Genomic DNA, 19,933 nt, shown 5'->3' on the forward strand with positions numbered 1-19,933 from the left:
CGCCCGGCTCCCCGGCGCTTCACTCACCGCTGCTGGCTGCGGTACCTCTTCCGCCTCCTGGGCCGTCCTGCAACGCCCGCTGCTCAGTGGACCCGGTCGCTGCCATCAGGTACCCCCTGTGTGCCCCGCTGCTCCACGCTACCTCCGGCCCCAGGCTACACCGCCCTGCTCGGCACTCCGGCCCCTGTCGGCCCTCCGGCTTTCCCGCGCATGCGCAGTGCATGCTCTCACCACGCTCCTGTCGCGCGACGCGACTACTCTGCAGTTCCTCACGCTTCCCGCGTGAGCACGGACCCTGCCAACCCTCACGCATCTCGTGGAACGAGGCCCCGGATCCCTCCGCTCTGGTATTTTCCATTCCCGAGTTGCTGCAGCATTCCAAGGTGCCTCCTGAGACCCCTCCTGTCACCCTGTCAACAGTGTTTCAGCCATCATGGCCACCGTGCCGCATCTGGAGCCCTTCGCCGTCACTGGAAGCCCCCACTCTCAGGCTGCCCGGTGGAAGACGTGGGTAGAGCGGCTGGAGAATTACTTTGTCGCAGCTAATATTGCGGTGGGGCGTCAACGAGCTATGCTGTTACACTTAGGGGGTGAAGCAATCCACGACATCTCCAAGGACGTTACGGAAGGTGCCCCGCCCCACACGTATGCGACCCTGCGAGACGCCATCACGAGGTATTTTGAGCCGTTTACTAGTGCAGACTACGAATGCTTCCTTCTACGCCAGGCGCGCCAACTCCCAGAGGAATCCGTGGATGTATTCTACGCTCGGCTCAAGAAATTAGCCAGCACGTGCACTATCCCGGATGCGGAAGATGAAATTCGCGCCCAGTTCATACAAGGGTGCGCCTCCCTAAAGCTGCGTGAGAGAGTGCTAGAAACGGACGCAATGCCCATGCGCGACATCTTGGCCCTAGGGCGATCCAAAGAGCTCTCCAAAGCACGTGCCGCCCACATGGAACCGACCCTAGCGGTACCAATCAAGACAGAACCCGTGTGTGCCATCAGGTCGCAACCTACAGACGGCCGGATAAGAACCCCCAGGAAAGGGCGGCCGACACCAGGCCCATCCACCCACGACCAAGCCTGCATGTGGTGCGGAGGTGTCACCCCCCACAAAGGCGCCTGCCCGGCCCAGGGCAAAATCTGCAGCGCATGCGGAAAAGCAAATCATTTTGCAAGTGTCTGCCTGTCGTCCCAACGGAAGAAGCAGAGTGGCCCGCCCAGGAGGGTGCGACAAGTGATGCCACTGCAGAACACGTCGAACAGCAGCGACATGGACGACGACGAAGAAGATGCCAGAACAGTCCACGTGGTGCGCATGCTCAACGCCCTAGCTGCCACGTCGTTGACCGAACCGATGTGCACTGTCCAGGTACAAGGCCAAACGGTCAGAGCCCTCATCGACACCGGCGCTACGATAAATCTCATGGCCGCCAACGTGTACCACTGCCTCGAAGACGCCCCCACGCTTCACCCCACAAGGGTGCAGGTGTTTGCTTACGGAACCCGACGCCCACTGCGCCTGTGCGGAGTATTCCAGACGACTGTGGCCCACGACTCAACGCAGCTACAGACCAAGATCTATGTGTCCCAGGAAGGATCAGGCTTCCTTCTTGGTTGCAAGACAGCACGAGAGCTCGGGCTCATACATTTTGCCCTAACAGTGCAAGCCCAAGGTTTGGACCATCTGGTGACAGAGCATTCCTCGCTGTTTGAAGGCATCGGATGCCTACGAGGACCCCCCGTCCGACTCCACATTGACCAGTCGGTAGCCCCAGTGGCCCTCCGACACAGACGGATCGCATTTCACCTCCGGCCAAAAGTCGAGGCTGAACTGAGGATGCTTGAACACGCCGGTATCATCGAACGGGTGACTGGACCCACGCCGTGGGTATCCCCCATCGTTGTAGCCAAGAAACCGAAGCAACCCGAAGCTGTGAGGATATGTGTGGACATGCGCCTCCCCAACTTAGCAATTAAGAGGGAACGTCACTTGACGCCGACAATTGACGACATCATCGGGGAACTCGCAGGATCAAAATGGTTCTCCAAGATGGACCTCCGGTCGGGGTATCATCAGATCCCTCTCCACCCAGACTCGCGCCCAATAACAACTTTCTCCACCCACGCAGGCCTGTGGAGATATACGAGGCTGAACTTTGGCATCTGAAGTGCGGCGGAGGTGTTTCAGAACATCATTCACAACGTCCTCCAGGGCCTCGACGGGGTGCTTAATGTGAGCGACGACATCCTAGTACACGCCCCAACTTTGGAAGAACACATTGCACGCCTCCAAGCAGTGTTCAACCGGCTGAAGGAGAGAGGACTGACCCTCCACAAGGACAAATGCGAGTTCCTACGCAAAGACATTAGCTTCTTTGGGTATAAGTTCTCTGACCAAGGAGTTGGCCCTGACCCGGACAAGGTCAAAGACATCCACGACGCGCCATCCCCCACCTCTGTGACAGCCGGCCGCAGTTTCCTAGGCATGGTGACATACTGCGGGCGTTTCATCAAGGATCTGTCGGACCTGACGGGGCCCCTCCGTGATCTTACGAAGTCAAATGCCGCCTGGACGTGGGGCCCGGAACAACAAGAGTCGTTCACAAACACCAAAGCAGCCCTGTCAGCTGAAACGACCCTGGCCTACTTCAACCCGCAACACGAATCGCAACTACTGGTGGATGCCAGCCCCACTGGCCTAGGAGCAGTCCTGTCGCAACGTCAAGCATGCGGAGAGTGGGCCCCCATAGCGTACGCCAGCCGCACGCTGACACCGACCGAACAACGGTATTCGCAAATTGAACGTGAAGCGATTGCCATCCTATGGGGGTGCCGCCATTTCCATATCTACCTCTATGGACATCCCTTCTCAGTGATCACTGATCATAAGCCCCTCATACCACTGTTCCAAGGCTCATCCTCCCGCCCACCACCAAGAATCGAAAAATGGGTGCTGCAACTGCAGGAGTTCCACTTCACGGTAGAATACCGGCCCGGCACGAAGAACCCCGCAGATTATCTGTCAAGACACGCCCGGCCAGTCACCGACGCTGAAGCAGCTGAAGCAGCAGCCACGGAAGAATACGTCCGGCTAATCGTCGAACGGTCAAAACCACGTCCAATGTCCCTGGAGGAAGTAACGAGAGCCACGAAGGACGATGACTGCCTCCAGATCGCGATCCACGCCATAGAATCCGGCGACTGGAAGGCGCTGCAAAGCCCAGCATCTTTTCGCACTCAGGACGCCCAAGCGGTTCTAAAAGCCCTGTACCAAGTCAAACATGAACTGTCGGTCTCAGCCGAAGGGTGTCTCCTGAGAGGACCGCGCCTTGTACTGCCCAGCAGCCTCGCACAGCATGCTGCCCTGCTGGCTCACGGATCACACTCTAAGAACAGACTCCGGAGCAAATTGTGGTTCCCTGGACTCGACAGAGCAGTCGAAGATGTAGTTCATAGCTGCCCAGTGTGTCTAGCGACGAGCCTGCCAAACCCTCCAGCGCTGATCATCACTGAAGAAGGGCCAACATCCCCATTGATACGGGTGAGTGCAGACTTCGGCAGCCTCCCCGGAGGCAAGTACATGCTTGTCGTAGTGGACGATTTCTCCCGCTACCCTGAAGTAGAAATTGTGACATCGACTGCAGCGTCGGAAGTGATCCCAAAGTTCGAAAAGATCATCGCCACCCACGGGATCATGAAAGAAGTCCGCACGGACAATGGACCCCCGTTCAATGGCAGCGAGTTCACAGAATACCTGCAGAGCCATGGCGTCCGACATAAACGTATAACACCAAGATGGCCGCAAGCCAACGGGGAGGTCGAACGGCTAATGAGGACTCTGAATAAAACAATCCAAATTGCAGTAGCGGATGGTCACTGTCTGGAGCTGGCCGTCTACCAATTCCTCCGAGAATATCGCCAGACCCCGCACTGCACTACTGGAATCGCTCCAAACAGGCTCTCCTTAAACCGGGCCATTGCTGACACCATCCCACACCACCCTATGTGGGAGCTGACCCCCAACCCCAACAACCGATCCATGGAACAGCGCACCAAGAACAACCAGGAAGCATCCCGAAGACGGAGGGCCGCAGACAGCCCCATTCAAGCCGGGGACGCAGTTCTTGTGAGAGACCGCCATCCCGGTGGGAAATTCCGCCTGCCATTCGAGCTGGACCCCTGGAAGGTCACCGAGGTCAATGGGACAATGGTCACAGCCGTCAGGAATGGGTAAGTAGTCACAAGAAACATTTCGTTTTTCAAGCAAGTGCCTGAGAGAAGAGAAGACCCGGAACCAGATGACAGGCACCAGTACTCACCGCGCAGACCCTCAGGACCAACCGAAACCAGCACCACAACACACTCGACAAATGACCTCGACCGAGCAACAATGGGCTAGAGAGTCCTACTGATGTCCCCAGCACCGCTGAGACTGGAGAAGCTGAAGAACCCCCACCAGCCACGGCGGAAAGTCGCAACCAAGCGAGGTACAGCCTACGTCAGTGCCCCAAGCCTTCCCAGAGGTACCGAGACTTTGTGGCCCAGTGCTGGCGGTGAAATGATCCAGATGGCTGACCCGCCGATAATACAAGTAAGACTGTTTTAGTTTGTACCTGATATGTTATGGTTGTTTGAAAATTCAGAGACTGCACCAGAGACTATTCAGCGGACTCTGTCGAACTTAGCAGAGTGAACGGTCACAGCGCCTCCGCTGACCACCAGAGACTCTTGTATATCACTGTATTCTTCCAGGTTGTTTCATCCCTAGGTAAAGGAGGAATGTAGTGTTGCTGCCGGTGGGGTGTACCATGGCAGCACACGCCCCCTCCCCACTGTTGTTATGTAATTTACCCCTAGAGCGTAAGGGGTCTTTGGTTCAGTCCAGCGTAGCGTGGACACGCAAGGTAATGAATAAAAAGCCCAGGGAGCTGGGCGTGGCCAGGTTAGTTACTGCCACCAAGTGAACCTCATGTGTCCTGTGTCCTCCATACATAGGCCTCAACCAGGACACCACAGGTATGGTAAGCAGATTTAAAATGCTATAGCCTTTGGGGAATGTGTGTGTGACGGGGTGGTGGGCCCTGGGGATGTCGATGCTGATGTTTCCACGGACTGGTGGTCCGCTGTGCCGCTGACCCCCCTTTCTTTCGTCCCTGCACAGACTGAGGCGTCCGAACAAGGGGACTGGTTCGCAGCGAACGTCAACAGTGCATGGAACAACCCTCCGGTAAATGTTCAGGGTCCCTTTAACCCGGGTCTGAAAGACGACGAGGCCCCGCCCCCTGAGAGCGAGGGGGAGCCAAAAGCAGGAAGAACGAGAGAGACGACGGACGGCGTTTCCCTGGAGGCGGAAGGTGTTTTGGAGTGGAGACGGAGAGCGGTGAAGCAGTGCAGCGGAGGAGAAGGGTACGAGGAGAGCCCAGCTGAGTTCGTCAAGCCAGGAGGCCAACGGTTCGGCGCTTCGCCCTGCCACGGTCCCACGGGAGGAGCGTGGCTGGACAAGGTACGGGGTGCAGTTGCGGGCTGGGTGGGACAGAGCGGCCAGTCGAACCCCAGAGAACCAGTGTAAATTTGTATAGTCTGAGAACCCTCCCCCTCACGAGCACATCGGACGATTGTATATAATTGAGCACTTGGTTTCCCACACACCCCGGGCCCTTGCAAGTCCGTCACGGACGCCCCAGTGACCGTGTCCTTTTCTTTCCTTTCCTTCCCGGGTACCTCCGGACGGAGACTCGAGCCAGTGCACCGGCGTCCTACCGACCTCTCCCCTCCCGACCTGAGAGAGCGGATCCGCTGTTCTACGCACCTGCTTCATTCTGGCTAGCTCAGCATTCACAAGAGGCGTCAGGACGGAACCCTCTGAATTTGCAAAACTGAGAGCGACTACTAAACGAAGGAAAGCTTATCTAAAAATAAAACCTTCACTTAGAGCATTATTTCCTGACTCTGTTCCTTTGGATACTGTTCCCCCTGTATCTGGATCACCAACCACTGCGTCCCCTGACCCTGCCCCCTCACAGTGTGGTCTGAGTTTTTTTCCAGAAGTGAATATAGATTTTTGTGCCTCAGGATTTTGAGCATTGGAGGGGAATTTGAGACCTTGCAAAATTCTTTATTTTTGTATCCACAGTTTTAAGAATCATGCAGTGTTGGATAATGGGTGGTGTATGTGGCATCCACAGTGCTGGTGAGCATTATCAGTTTTGTATATGAAGGAGAGATGCTTGTCAGTATAGTGTATACTAGTGAGATGTGTGTAGATCAGGTAGGGTTGGAGGCACATGAAGGAGGAGTAGAGTGGATGATTACGAAAAAGGTGGTGATTATGAGGTCCCAGCATGGTGTAAGGTGGAGCAGGGGGAAGTACGTTTTTTATTTAATTCCTCTAGAGGCAGATAGGGCTACCATCCCATTCCATAAAGATATGTCTTCTCAGGTCTAAAAGCACTTTTCTTTTCAGGGTTGAGTGTTGCAGAGCCACCAATCGAATTTAAGTGTTTTGAATCAATTTACATATACTATAATGTTATTGACCAAGACGGTTTTATAGCAATAATAAAGGTAACATCGCTGATGCTGGGCTCCCTTTTGCGTGTCAATGACTTTAGATATGTGTTGACTGGCATGTAGGTCGAGGAATTTCGGTTTCTGGACGTCGCTTATGGTGAAGGTCTAAAAATAGATTGAGAGTTTTTTTTGTATTTCTTCCAAATGCTTTCTCTTGTTCCATGCCTTTCTGGACACTTTGTGAATGATTGCGGTGTAATTATTAAAGATGGCAAATATTTTTTACCTTCAGGGACAGCTTAGTTGCATTCTCCTGCTTCTGCTGTGGTCATGGCAAATGCTGCTGAAGCCATTCATAGAATAATCTTCCCTGTTTTTCTTCCATTCTATAAAATATATTTTTTATTGGATGAATAACTTCTAAAAGTGTGGTCATGCGGAAATATACACTATCTATCACAATTACAGGATATTCGTTGTAGGGAACTCACAAAGCGAAAGTTTAGTTTTGAAACAAAGGATAAATCATAGCCACAAATTGATATTCTAAGAAAAGTAACCACCGTGGCAACCAAAAATAGCTTTAATAGCAGCTAGTTCACAGAGCCTCTGTGGAACTGTTATTTTTTTCTCCATCTTTTTGCATTCTTGTGAATGTTGCAAAAACATGTACAATCGAATTTTAAAGTCAAGGGCTGTTTGTATGAATAAAGCAAATGTATGGCCATATGTATTAGAACATTTTCTCTTAGGGTCTTAGGGTTCCTAAACCCTTTGATACATCTGGCCCTTAGTTTGCTAGCATTTATTTCTCGAATTTGGGGGCATATTATCAAGGGGGTTTATCTCCGCTTTTTTGGCTTTAAAAGCCAAGAAAGCGGAGATACAATTATCTCCCTATTACCAAGCTGTCGCTAACACCAGTTAGCGACAGCTAGTAGGAGACAGCGACCATCTTGGGCCCCGCTTTGCATGTCCGTGAAATTTATCACTAATGACATGCAAAGTGGGCGTGCCAAGATGTTAGCGACTGGAAACAGTCGCTAACATCGCTATCTCCTAATACCAACTTTTGGAGATATTCGCGTTAAGCGCGAATATCTCCAACAGCTAACACCTGCCCCTGAGCAGTTCTTAGCCATGTTATCCAATGGTAAGTGGATAACATGGCTGAGAGCTTTAGCTCGGTAATGCATGAATATCGCTAACTTTTCAGCGATATTCATACATTTCGGCCGATTTTTATCGCTTAGGAGATAAACCTTGATAATAGCAAGATTCCTAAGCGATAAAAATCGCCGCAGCACGACGATAAAAATATTGCCGCTAAGCCAACATAGCGATAATTATCACTAGTTGTTGGTAATATGCCGCTTGGTCCTTAACGGTTCTGGTCTGTCCAAGGTAAGGGTGACCCTTTTTAGTAGCCACGATGCTGCCGATGATGATTTGCACTCCCGCGGAGTTGGTTGAACTGAATTTATCACAGGCCTCTGAGATGATAGCAACTGTTTGATGTATATTGGCTGTGAATTTTAACATCGTATTGTCACCGTGTACAGACCCCCTTAGTATGAGTAGCATAAACAATCAGATAAAAGAAACGGTCAGTGCTGCGAGTTAATTGTGTCTCACGTGTGAGGAGATATATTTTGATCTTGGAAGTCATACTTTGGCTAAAACATAAATTTGAGCCGAAAAAAGTTACATAACCCTGTGAATAACCCCATCCATGTTTTTATTGCGTTTTGCAGTAGTTCCCACTTGTTGACATGGCATTATTTTACATGTTTTCCAGAAGAGAACAGCAATCTGTTGTACCATATCACAAAGGGTCTCAATTGTGTACTTTCAAATGTATCTTTTTGTCTGGCACCAAGAAGAATCATTTAGATCAGGAAAAAAATGTGCCCAAATTCGCGAAAACTCCAAAGCTTTTACATCTGATCTATCAAAAATCCAAAGTCAACAGAAACCTTGGCATCCTCCTCACAGTGCTAGCGCAGGAGTAGCAGGTGCATTGCTGAGCCGTGGTGAAGTAGGTGGTGACGCGTGAGCTATTAGTAACCTTTTAATAGAGTGACTTGTCCTTTCTCGCAGTCGGGCCAATAAACAAACCCCAACGTAATAACAAATGTTGTTTTGCTGCATAAAAGCCAGGCACCGAGCTAGTCAATACACAACAAGGTCCAGGTTATTAATAATGAAAAAAAACACGTGTAGTCAGTCACAGACGCAAACACACAAGGAAAACAAAAACAGCGACAGGCCATTTCTGGTCGCGTACAGCAGACAGATATTCTCTAGGCATGCCAGAGACTCTCGGCCCACGCAGCCCTGTCAGTGACCTCAACCCTGACGGTGGGGCCTCCCTCTGCCGGGGAGAGATGTCCCTCCCTCATCGCTGTGGCAGCTGAGGACCGAGGGACTCGTGGACGGTATGTAAGTGGTGGGCCTCTGCCCTGCTAACTGGGCAGAGCCTGGAGTCCGTTGGGGTCAGGGGCAAAGAAGCGTTCCACTGGAGGCAAGGAGACTACCCACATCCACGTTTTAGTAGTAAAGACAGGTATGGCTAGTGGGCTCCTCATCAATCAATCAATCATAGCATTTGAAAAGCACACTACTGAAAAGAAGTGGGATCCACACGCAGGTAAGGGGAAGGCTTTATTCCTGTCCAGCTTCAGCAACTCCCCGGCAGCAACTGCCGAGGCTAGAATCATGGAAGTGTTCCACGCAGGGAACATTCCATGCAGAATGCCAAGGCAGGGAGGAAGACCCAACACACCTCCCTTTCTTAATAGAGAAACGAAAGAGCTAGAGAGGATAGGAGAAAAGATGAAACAGAAGGAAAAAAGGATAGAGAGAAAAGAGAAAAGGCAAGACAGAGCAATATCATCATTTTACAATGTAAAGCAAAGGTACAAAGCAAATTACATCATAACGGAATACAAAGCAACATTACTTTTCAGTAACACATTACTATGCACCCACATGCGGTTTTAGAAAATTACCCCATTACATAGTCTTGAAACTTAGCAGGAACGGATCTGACTCTGGAGGGGGTTTCTCTCTGCGGGAGATTCCGCTCTGGACGCACTGCACCACCCACCTTCGGAGTAGGAGGGGGAATGCCAACTCCTAAACGTCTACCGACACTCTCAACCATGGGGCCAGGCACAATAGAAACCAGACTCTTGCTCCAAACTCTTCCATCCTCCAACACCACCACAAAATCCTTCACTGCAGACACCTTCTTGGGAAGATAAAACCGCGACTCTCCTTTACGGAGAAACCCAGGCTTCTTTATTCTCACCCAGTCACCAACCTTCACTTTGAAAGAGGGCGACACACTCAATCTGATATCGCACTTGCTTTGGACCGAAGATCTGACATCAGCTACGCCGGCTAAACAAACAGCATCCACAACCTTTCTAGACATCCATTCTTTGTTCAACTTCGTACCAGCTACCCTACCACGCAATAATGTAAAAGGGGCAACGCCAGTCGAAATGTGCGGAGTGGTTCTTACAGCCCATAACATGTCGCTAACAGCATGACGCCATTGTAACCCATTCACCAGAGCCAGTTGAAGATGCTCTTTGACAACACGGTTGAAACGCTCGACTAAGCCGTTGCTGCGTGGATGATAGAGGGATGTGCAAATATGCTTGATTCCAACCTCCTTGAAAAACGAAGACATTTCGGCAGAAACTAACTGCGTGCCATTGTCCGAAACTATCTCCTCAGGGAAACCCTCCCTAGAGAAAACATCGCGTAAAAACGAAATCACTACAGAAGAACTGATGGAATCAACAAACCTGATCTCAGGCCACTTGGTCATATAGTCAATCAACACCAAGATAAACTTTGGAGACGAACCAATGAGACCATAAGGCCCTGCAATGTCTAAAGCCAACTTGGACCAGGGAACGTTCTTAACTACTACAGGTTCGATAGGCAAAGGATGGGTGACCTGCGACTTATTGCTAACTATACACTCACAACATTCACGAACAAAATGTTCGACATCCTTATCCACAGATGGCCACCAAAAATCTTGCCTCACCCTGCGCTTCATGGAACGAATACCTGGATGTCCTTCGTGAGCAAGATCAAGAATTTTACCGCGAATAGCAACGGAAACAACCAATAAACCACCTCTTCTCAAAATTCCATTTACAAGGGATAACTCATCCTTGACCCTCATGTAAGGGATAATGGCAGCAGGGCAAGCTTTTTCACATGGCCAAGGTTTGCGAAGAAGATCAATAACCACTTGCATGTCATCATCGGAAGCAATTCCTTCCAACCACTCACTCTCAGAAAGGGCACAACCAACAGAGTCACACAAAGAACCAACGGCGCAAACCACATCCAAATCATCACTCTCGACACTGTCATCACCGTTAGGCAAGGGTAGCCTAGACAAGTAATCAGCAACCAAATTCTTTGCCCCAGCCACATACTCAAGCTGATATTGGAATTCTTGTAAATTGAACTGCCACTTGGATATCCTAGGGGTTGCCCTGCCTCCACCTTTAGTGGTGACTAAGTCAACCAAAGGCTTATGGTCAGTTCTTAAGATAAACCTGTTTCCCCATAAGAAATTTTTGAAATGCAAAACTCCCCACCACATGGCAAGAGCCTCCTTTTCAATGGTAGAATAAGTTCCCTCAGTACCCCTCAAGGTTCTGGAGGCAAAGGCAATAGTTTCCTCACGCCCATCACTCCTTCTTTGCATGAGGACAGCCCCCAACCCCACATTACTTGCATCGGTGGAAAGAATACATAAGTCGTTGATGTTGAACAATTTCAGAGGGCGAGCACCAATAATTTCCTGCTTAATGACACTGAAGTTGTTATCACAATTTTCATCCCAAACAAACGTAACATTTTTTTTAAGGAGATTGCGCATAGCAGCAGTTTTAGAAGAAAAGTTTTTTTACAAATTTGGAGTAGTACTCCACCAGACCAAGATATGAGCGTAGCTGATCCTTGTTTGTAGGAACAGGAGCATTCTGAATAGCATCAATGATTTTGAGTTTAGGTTCAACACCTTTCTGGGATATGTGGTGACCAATAAAGTCCACTCCGTCTTGGAGGAATTTGCATTTGTCTTCCCTCAAGGTTAGCCTGCTAGACCTCAAAATGCTTAGGACAAGTTTCACACGTTCATCATGTTCAGGTTCGGACTTTCCATGGACCAATATGTCGTCCTGGAAGAAAACAACGCCCGGAATGTCTTTAAATAGGTTATTCATCAACCTTTGAAAGACAGCCGAGGCTGAAGCTAAGCCGAACGGCATGCGGATGTATCGATAAGCTCCCTCCGGAGTCACAAAAGAGGTAAGGTGCTTGGAACTGGGACACAGCTCAATTTGATGGTAAGCAGATGAAATATCGAGAGAAGTGAAAAATTTGGCACCCTCGAGAGTGGCTAGCATTTCGTTGATGTTAGGGAGTGGTTGTCGGTCGATCCAAATGTTGGCATGGAGATCGCAGAGGTCAACACACATCCTTAAACACTTGTCAGACTTCCTCGCTAAAACTATAGGAGCAAGCCATTCAGAACCCTCAATTGGCTCAATCACACCTGCAGCACACAAACGCTCTAATTCTTTTTTTAATTCTGCACGTAGGCTTAAAGGCACTTTCCGTACTTTATGGGCAACAGGAATGGCTCTCTCTTTTAAAATTATTCGGTGTTGAAAACCTTTGAGTTTGCCTAACTCACCGCTAAAAACCTCAGGAAACATAGACGCCCACTTGGTGTTGGACACATGAGATATGGCAAGTAATTTAGGTGATGCAGAAATTGAAGAGTAAAACTCACTTAGTTTACTGCGGTGTATTACCATGTCTGGATGATTGGGATCTAAAACAATGTTCAAATCCCCTTGTTCGTCCCACCCCAATAGATTGGTACCGTCTCTCACTATGAATACAATACAAGTAGAGTGGTCCCCATGGAACGCTAATTCTGCAGAACATTTTCCCAAAACCTCAACTCTTTTGCTATTGTAAGCAAAAATTTTGATACTGGAAGGTTCCAGAAGTACATTGGATAATTTGCTGAAATCAGTAAAATTCAACAAAGTAAAAGGAGACCCAGAATCCACAAGAAATTTGCAGACAACCCCATTCACAGTTATAAAACAAGAAGGAGACTTCCTCTTCCTAAGACCAGACAAAGCAAACAGTTCCACTACACCGGCTTCATGTGAAGCAGCAGACAGCATCAATAGCTCATAACACTCTTCATCAGATTCACCAGAAATGTTTTTTATAGAGGGGACATGCTTATTCGTAGAAGTAGCCTTGCACATGCGGGAATAATGACCCTTGTTCCCACATTTATAGCAGGTTTGGTTGAGTGCAAAACAAAATTTAGCAGAACCCATATGGGATCTGCTGCCACAACGAAAACACATTACTTCGTTCTGTATTGACTTGCTTCTGGTAGAAACATTGGATGGAACTGAGCGGGTAACATTAGGCAAAGGGGTGACTTTAGGTCTGAAAGGGGGTTTGGAATTCAAAAGTTTAACTTCTACAGCAGAAGAGGACGTGGATTCTGCATGGAATGTTCCCTGCGTGGAACACTTCCATGATTCTAGCCTCGGCAGTTGCTGCCGGGGAGTTGCTGAAGCTGGACAAGAATAAAGCCTTCCCCTTACCTGCGTGTCGACCCCACTTCTTTTCAGTGGCGACGATCGTTTCCGGCTTCCAGCCTCCCCACATCAAGTTGGGATTCCCCCTGAAGCAGTCCGGTTTTCCTCACGACCTGGTCTTGTCGTGATTTGAATGTCCTGCCTGGAGAAAATCTCCTTCGTTTCCTGTGGACTTCTGCTGCCTGCCGCGATGTTTTCTGTGCCTGCCTGCTCCTCTGCGTGTGCTCCAAGGTACTGTTTCTAAACTTTCCCAGCGCGATAGAGCTGCTGCCTGCTCTCGCGCTACTACGCCGATTTGCCTGACCTGCATGACGACGTCAGCGCGACATAGCACTTCGCGGGCGGCCATTTTAAACTTTTCTGGTATCCCAGCAACCAAAGAAACACACGCACGACACGCACAGCTGCTCGGCTTCTCAAAATTTACCGCTGATGCGCACAGCTTTCCATTAAAGTGTCTAATATTAATTTCAACGAGGATTGCGCACAGCCATTGTTTATACCTTAATATCCTTGGTGTGTAACACAAATTTATTGATAAAGCTCATTTTACTGGTGTTGCAACAAATTCTGTAAGTGCGCACTGCTTTATCAACTGCACGTGTTCTGACATAAAGCATTTTTCTGCACACCAATTCTCACACGCTGCATAATAGTTCCTCTAATTTATTGAAATACATTTGTTTTAGAATTTAGCGTTGGGGCAGCAACTCACCTATGCAATGGATCGTGTTTTGGCCCCTCCTCCATTTTTACAAACTGCCCTCTCGTCCCCATCTGCGTCAGTAGGCGCAAACTGGGACGCATAGTGTGAAACCCAAAGATTAGGCGAAACATAATTGATAGGTTCGCCCCTTTTGATCCCCCTTCCCCATTTTACCATGTCCCAAAAGGAGCACATTGATCTTTCTCTGCTGGCACTCAGCAGCTCCCTCCAGTATTCTTCATCCCAATCACGTTTTGCATTATATTGTGTTTTTTATACATGACTCGGGCAGTCTTAATCCTAGCCATATCTTTAGTTTTTACTGCATCTGATAGGGCCTTATACGCAACCCTACAAGACTTTCCATACCATTGGTCTTCCTTTCTAACAGGCCCGATCTGCTTTTTTGTCACCATTTTTACAAAAAAACATCTTAACTGGTTAAAAAAAGTTATCATGGGTCATGCCGACATTTGATATAACTTCCTCCACAGTGGTTTTATTCTAAAGTTCCGCTAAAGCCTGGACTTTCAAATCCCTCATGGCAGCAATACTTTCTGCACAATTAGCCCATCTTATCCGTCTATATTCATTCGAAAGGGCTATTTCCACACAATCATGTTGGCCCTCGCTTTTGGGTAATTGGAACAGCCTAAGTGATAGAATTAATGGCTCATGGTCACTCCGTTCCACTATCCGCATATCCTCTATGCTAGCCCAATTCTCTTTATTAATGAGGATGTAATCAATACGGCTATGGGATACACCATTGTTAAAGGTAGAAGCGCCCTGTTTATCGGAAACCGTTTTTCCATTTGTGGCACGTAAGCCGTGCTCTAGACATAAAACTTTAACTTGGAGCGCGGCCTCTGACCATCTTTTAATGGGTGGTAATGTCAGCTGAGGGATATTCCAGATATGATCTTCTTCCTCAGTAAGATCTAAATCATAGCTGTCTAAAGGTTCAAAGCAACAGTTAAAATCTCCTGCTACAATAATGTTACCCTTGGTACAGTAGAGCTCAAAGAGAACGTCTAATTGATCAATTACTTCACTTGATTTGCCTCCCGGCAGTCCCCTGGAGTAAATAATAAAAACAAATAGGTCCTTACAATCCGGGCATTTAATTTTAATTAGCAAAATGTCTGGACTTTGGGTATTCAACTGAAAAGTGGAATACCTACTATCATGCTTTACCCATGTGAGTAGGCCTCCCTTTGGTCTCCCCCGCAGGCTAGGATTGGCTGGAAAATAAAAATGTAAATATCCTTGTTTAAATTCCGGAGCCACCTGCCATGTTTCCTGGAGAAGAATTATGTCCCTGGTGTCTAAAAAGACTAACCAGTCCAAGTATGTTACCTTACTTCTCAGCCCTGCCAAATTCCACGAAACCAGAGTGGGTACATGGGAAGAGTTGTTGCTGTTGGGTCGTGCATGACAGCCAATACCAGCCTTACCCTCCTTTGGTGTTATGCCACCCTATTGACTCGTCTTAGATGACTCATAAGTTGGGTCAATACCACTCTTTGCTGAACCATCGGTCCCAGAGTGGGTGGTCACTTCCAATGGAATGTTTCCAGGGGGGGAGGTTCTCTGTCATTACTAGAGGGCCGTAAATCCTCATAATCTCTACCCTCTACTAGATTAAGTCAATCGTTACTATCTAGTGAATTAAAAATCTCAAATCTATTACTAAGTGGTAGAGTACTACTAAGGGGAGCATCCAATGGCTAACCCTGACCCATAGCCAGTGTTCCTAAGTTGGAACGTGGAAGATAGAAATAACCCAGTGGTAGCACATTTACAGAGTCGTGATGGATCCTAAATGATCCGGTGTGCCTGAGAATAAGTCTGACCAGTTCCGGGGAGCTAAAATTGACAACGACACAGTCCCCCTTCATTCCCTTGCTTGTGTGGCCCAACCAAGATACCCTGCGAACCATCTTAAAATTAGAATATAGGCAATCTCCCAAAACTGTTTTTTTGCTCAGAAAGTGTAGAACCTTATTTTTTAACGCTGACCAATGCTCCACCTCACCTTCTGGAAGCTTGGGTACATTTGCCAAAATGATAGTATAGGGACAAGCCTCCGGGGGTAAGTGAAGGATGACTTACCTAGACAAATTATTCGCCTTTGGAAATAATCTCCCACTCGGACCCTTGGGAGCAGGCTTTACTGGGGGATTAGTGTTTGATGTTACTGCTGGTAAATCAGGAGCTGTAGTAACTATAGTATTAGTGGTCTTCAGGTTTCCCTGCACATTAGTCGTTGTTACAGTGGGAGTAGCAATGTTGGATATCGATGCTATTGTTTTGTGAGCCCCCCTATCAAGCAGGCGATCATTTTTTAGATATATTTCCATTGAATCTAGCCTACGTTCTATAATCTCAAGTTTCTTCTTCACTGGTTGAAGAAGGCCTTCAAATAATACCTCCATGTGCCCAATCCGATCTGGCATAGATCCTTCATTTGGGCCGTTTGAGGGAAGGGGCTGTGTATTAGTCCTGGGATTGGGCACTGGATGGAACATTTGGGGAATAGGATTTTCTAGTTTCTGACCCAGCCCAGTAATAGAGTTTTTATTTTTAGCTAAATTTGCTTGTTGGCGGCTACCTTTCGGGGGGCCATTTGCTTTTCTCTTCACTGGTTGTTCTTTCTTTCTAGCCCCAGGAGGTAATCGAGACTGCCTAGTACGTGTAAGGGGAGGGGAGGGAGAAGGACTAGGTGTAAGGGAACCAATTGAGTTAGAAATTTGTAAAGCTGGTACTCTATCATCCAAAGGTGGCAGTAACAGCACCTGTGGAGAATCTGGATTAGGGCACATGTTACCAGAGGCCTCTAAGGCCACGGCTTGATCAGAGTTTAAATTTGTACATTGTAAAGGTTCTAGCGAGAGTCTCCTCTCAACTAGCGCTATCTCCTTATTCATTTCCAGTTCAGCCTGTTTGATGAAAGCGTCTATAGTCCCAACCCCACCACCACCTGACCCACCCCTTCGACTAGTTTTACTCATGAGTAGTGACAAACAAGAACTGCCTTCCAAAGCCATAATAAAGTACCCCCCTACCCCAAAATAGCTCGGTCCATTAGTTGATATAGTCAATACTGGCAGGTGGTACGCTGGGTTAAGCACCGAGTCCCGTTATGTCACAATGGTCGCGATGTTAGAGGATTGGCCCGGACGGCCACAGACGGCCCGCCCTTTGCCCGGGCGTAGCCCGGCTACGCCCGCGCACGTCCCGCGACGTGGAGTAAGCACCGCTGTTTTGTGCGCCTCCGGGTGCGGAAGTGCTTGTGGGTGGGCGGGGCAGTCCGCCGGGAATTATGGGGGCTGTAGTCCCCCCACTCAGCGGCCGCAACTGGTGTGATGAGCGGCGGCGGGGGGAACAGCAGTCGAGATGTCAGCGCGCTCACTGTATTCCCCAGGCACAGAGCTTCTCCAGGTAAGGGCGGCAAAAAGTACAGGTCCCAACAAGTGGTAAGTAGCGTTATGGTCTCCCACTGGCAGTCACTCTTCGGAAGCGGGGGACGGTGGCGAGGGCGCGGTCTGCGGAGTGGTGGGTGTAGAGGCTGAGTCGGCTGTTGAGGTACGCTGGTCCGGTGTTGTGGAGTGCCTTGTGTGCGGGGTGAGGAGTTTGAAGGTTATCCTCTTGTTGAAAGGGAGCCAGTGCAGGTCTTTCAGGTGGGGTGTGATGTGGCTGCGGCGAAGGATGTTGAGGATCAGGTGTGCAGAGGTGTTCTGGATGCATTGGAGCCGTTTCAGTAGTTTGGCCGAGGCTCCTGTGTAGAGGGGGTTTCTGTAGTCCAGTCTACTGCTGACGAGGGCCTGGGTGACCGTCCTTCTCATTTCGGTGGGGATCCACTTGAAGATCCTGGGAAGCATGTGGAGGGTGTTGAAGCAGGAGGAGGAACAGGGGTTGACCTGTTTCGTCATGGAGAGAGTGGAGTCGAGGATGACCCCTAGGTTGCGTGCGTGGTTGGTGGGTGTTGGAGGTGTTCCCAGTGCGGTCGGCCACCAGGAGTCTTCCCAGGCCAAGGGGGTGGATCCGATGATGAGGGCCTCCGTCTTGTCCAAATTCAGCTTCATTCGGCTGTTCCCCACCAAGTCGGCGACGGCCTTCGTTCCTTCGTGGAGCTTGGTTTTGGCGGTGTGGGGGTCTTTGGTGAGGGAGAGGATCAGCTGGGTGTCGTCGTCGTAGGAGATGATGTTGAGGTTGTGCTGTCGTTCTACGTGGGCGAGCGGTGCCATGTTGACGTTGAATAACGTGAGGCTGAGGGATGAGCCTTCGGGAACGCGGCAGATGATTCCAGTGGCTTCGGAGCAGAAGGAGGAGGACCAGTCCAGGGCCTTCTCTTGGATTCCGGCATCGTAGACTTGTGTTCGTAGTGTGCGGTGGCAGACCTTGTCAAAGGCTGCTGACAGTTCCAGGAGGATGAGGGCCGCGGTTTCTCAGTTGTCTAGCAGGGTCCTGATGTCATCGATGGCGGCAATGAGGGCAGTTTCAGTGCTGTGGTTGCAGCAGGGCCCAGACTGGGACGTGTCCAGGATGCTGTTTTCCTCGAGGAAGCTAGTCAATTGGTTGTTGATGGCCTTTTCGATGCCCTTTGCCAGGAACGGGAGTAGGGAGATGGGTTGGATGTTCTTGAGGTCCTAAGGGTCCGCCTTGGGTTTCTTGAGTAAGGCGTTGATCTCTGCGTGCTTCCGGCTCTCCGGGAAGGTCGCTGTCTCGAAGGAGATGTTGATGGTTTTCTGGACATGGGGTGCGATAGTGCTGCTTTCTTTGTTGAAGATGTGGTGTGGGCAAGGTTCTGCTGGGGATCCGGAGTGGATGGTGTTCATGATCTTGATGGTGTCGTCGTCATTGATGTTGGCGCAGTCGTCGATCCACTGACTGAGCTTGCGAGCGGCGGCGTCGGGCTCGGTTGGGTCAGTGGGTGGGCTCCGGGCGAGGGTGGTGGAGAGCTGGTCTTCGGTGACTGTGCTCCAGCAGCGGCGATTCATCTGTTGGATGCAGTGATGGGTTTCCAGAAAGTGAAGTGGATGCAGCGGTGATCGGTCCAGTGGAGCTCGGTGGTGTGGTTGAAGGAGACGTGGGAGCTCGCGGAGAAGACAGGGTCAAGAGTGTGGCCAGCGGAGTGGGTGGGTGTAGTGACGAGTTGTCTGAGTCCGAGGTTGGCGAGGTTGTCGATCAGGGTGGTGGAGTTGGTGTTGTTGTTGTTTTCGAGGTGGAATTTCAGGTCCCCAAGGAGGATGTAGTCCGTGGAGGCGAGGGCATGTGTGCTGACGAGGTCGGTGATGGAGTCACTGAACTGTGCTCGATTCTGGGGGGTCTCTAGATGAGGGTTCGTCTGAGGGTGGTGTTGGGATCCGTGTGAATCTGGAAGTGCAGGTGTCGGTGGTGCTGAGGGTGTCGTCGGTGTTGGCTGAGACATTGAGAGTGTTCCTGCGGACGATGGCGATTCCTCCTCCTACTCCGTTGGTGCGGTCCTTAGGGATGATCTTGTAGCCTTCCCGGATGGCTATGGCAATGTCGGGTGCCGAGTAGGGGTTCCGCCAGGTCTCTGTCAGGAAGGCGGCGTCTGGGGTGTTGAAGTCCAGTAGGTCCCAAAGTTCTACGGTGTGTTTGCGTGCAGAGTGGGTGCTGAGGAGTATGCATCTGAGGTAGTTGGGTTCTTTGGTAGGTGGTTTGGCGGGTCAGATGCTGGTGAAGCTGCAGTTCCGGCAGGAGATGGGTCCATGGGTGCGTTTCGGTGTGGCTAAGCAGCAGGTGCGTGGTCGTCCGGTGTTGAGTGCGTGGAGGGTGCTGGAGTCGTAGCGGATGCGGGTGACATCGCGCTTGCAGGGGCCAGGGGTTCTGGCGCTGGGCGCGGTCCAGGCAGGGACGGGCGCAGACGGACTTGCCTTAGGCGTGCCTTACGCGCGCCCGCGGCGCGCATCTGCTGCGCGGCCTCCATATGAGGGGATGTGGGAGGGAGGAGCATCTGGGAGGTGGGAGTGAGGTGGTGACTGGGAGTGCAGGGGCGGGGCCGCAGGGACAC

At 50.1% G+C, this 19,933-nt stretch overlaps 1 protein-coding gene across 1 annotated transcript in view; it reads right to left on the reverse strand.

Annotated features, from left to right (window-relative positions):
• Window positions 1-19,933, reverse strand: part of LOC144769149 (uncharacterized) — a 1,798,260-nt gene that overhangs the window by 379,345 nt on the left and 1,398,982 nt on the right. The gene's annotated exons all lie outside the window — the stretch shown is intronic.

Source organism: Lissotriton helveticus, chromosome 7 (assembly GCF_964261635.1).
Source record: "Lissotriton helveticus chromosome 7, aLisHel1.1, whole genome shotgun sequence".
Lineage (NCBI taxonomy): Eukaryota > Metazoa > Chordata > Amphibia > Caudata > Salamandridae > Lissotriton > Lissotriton helveticus.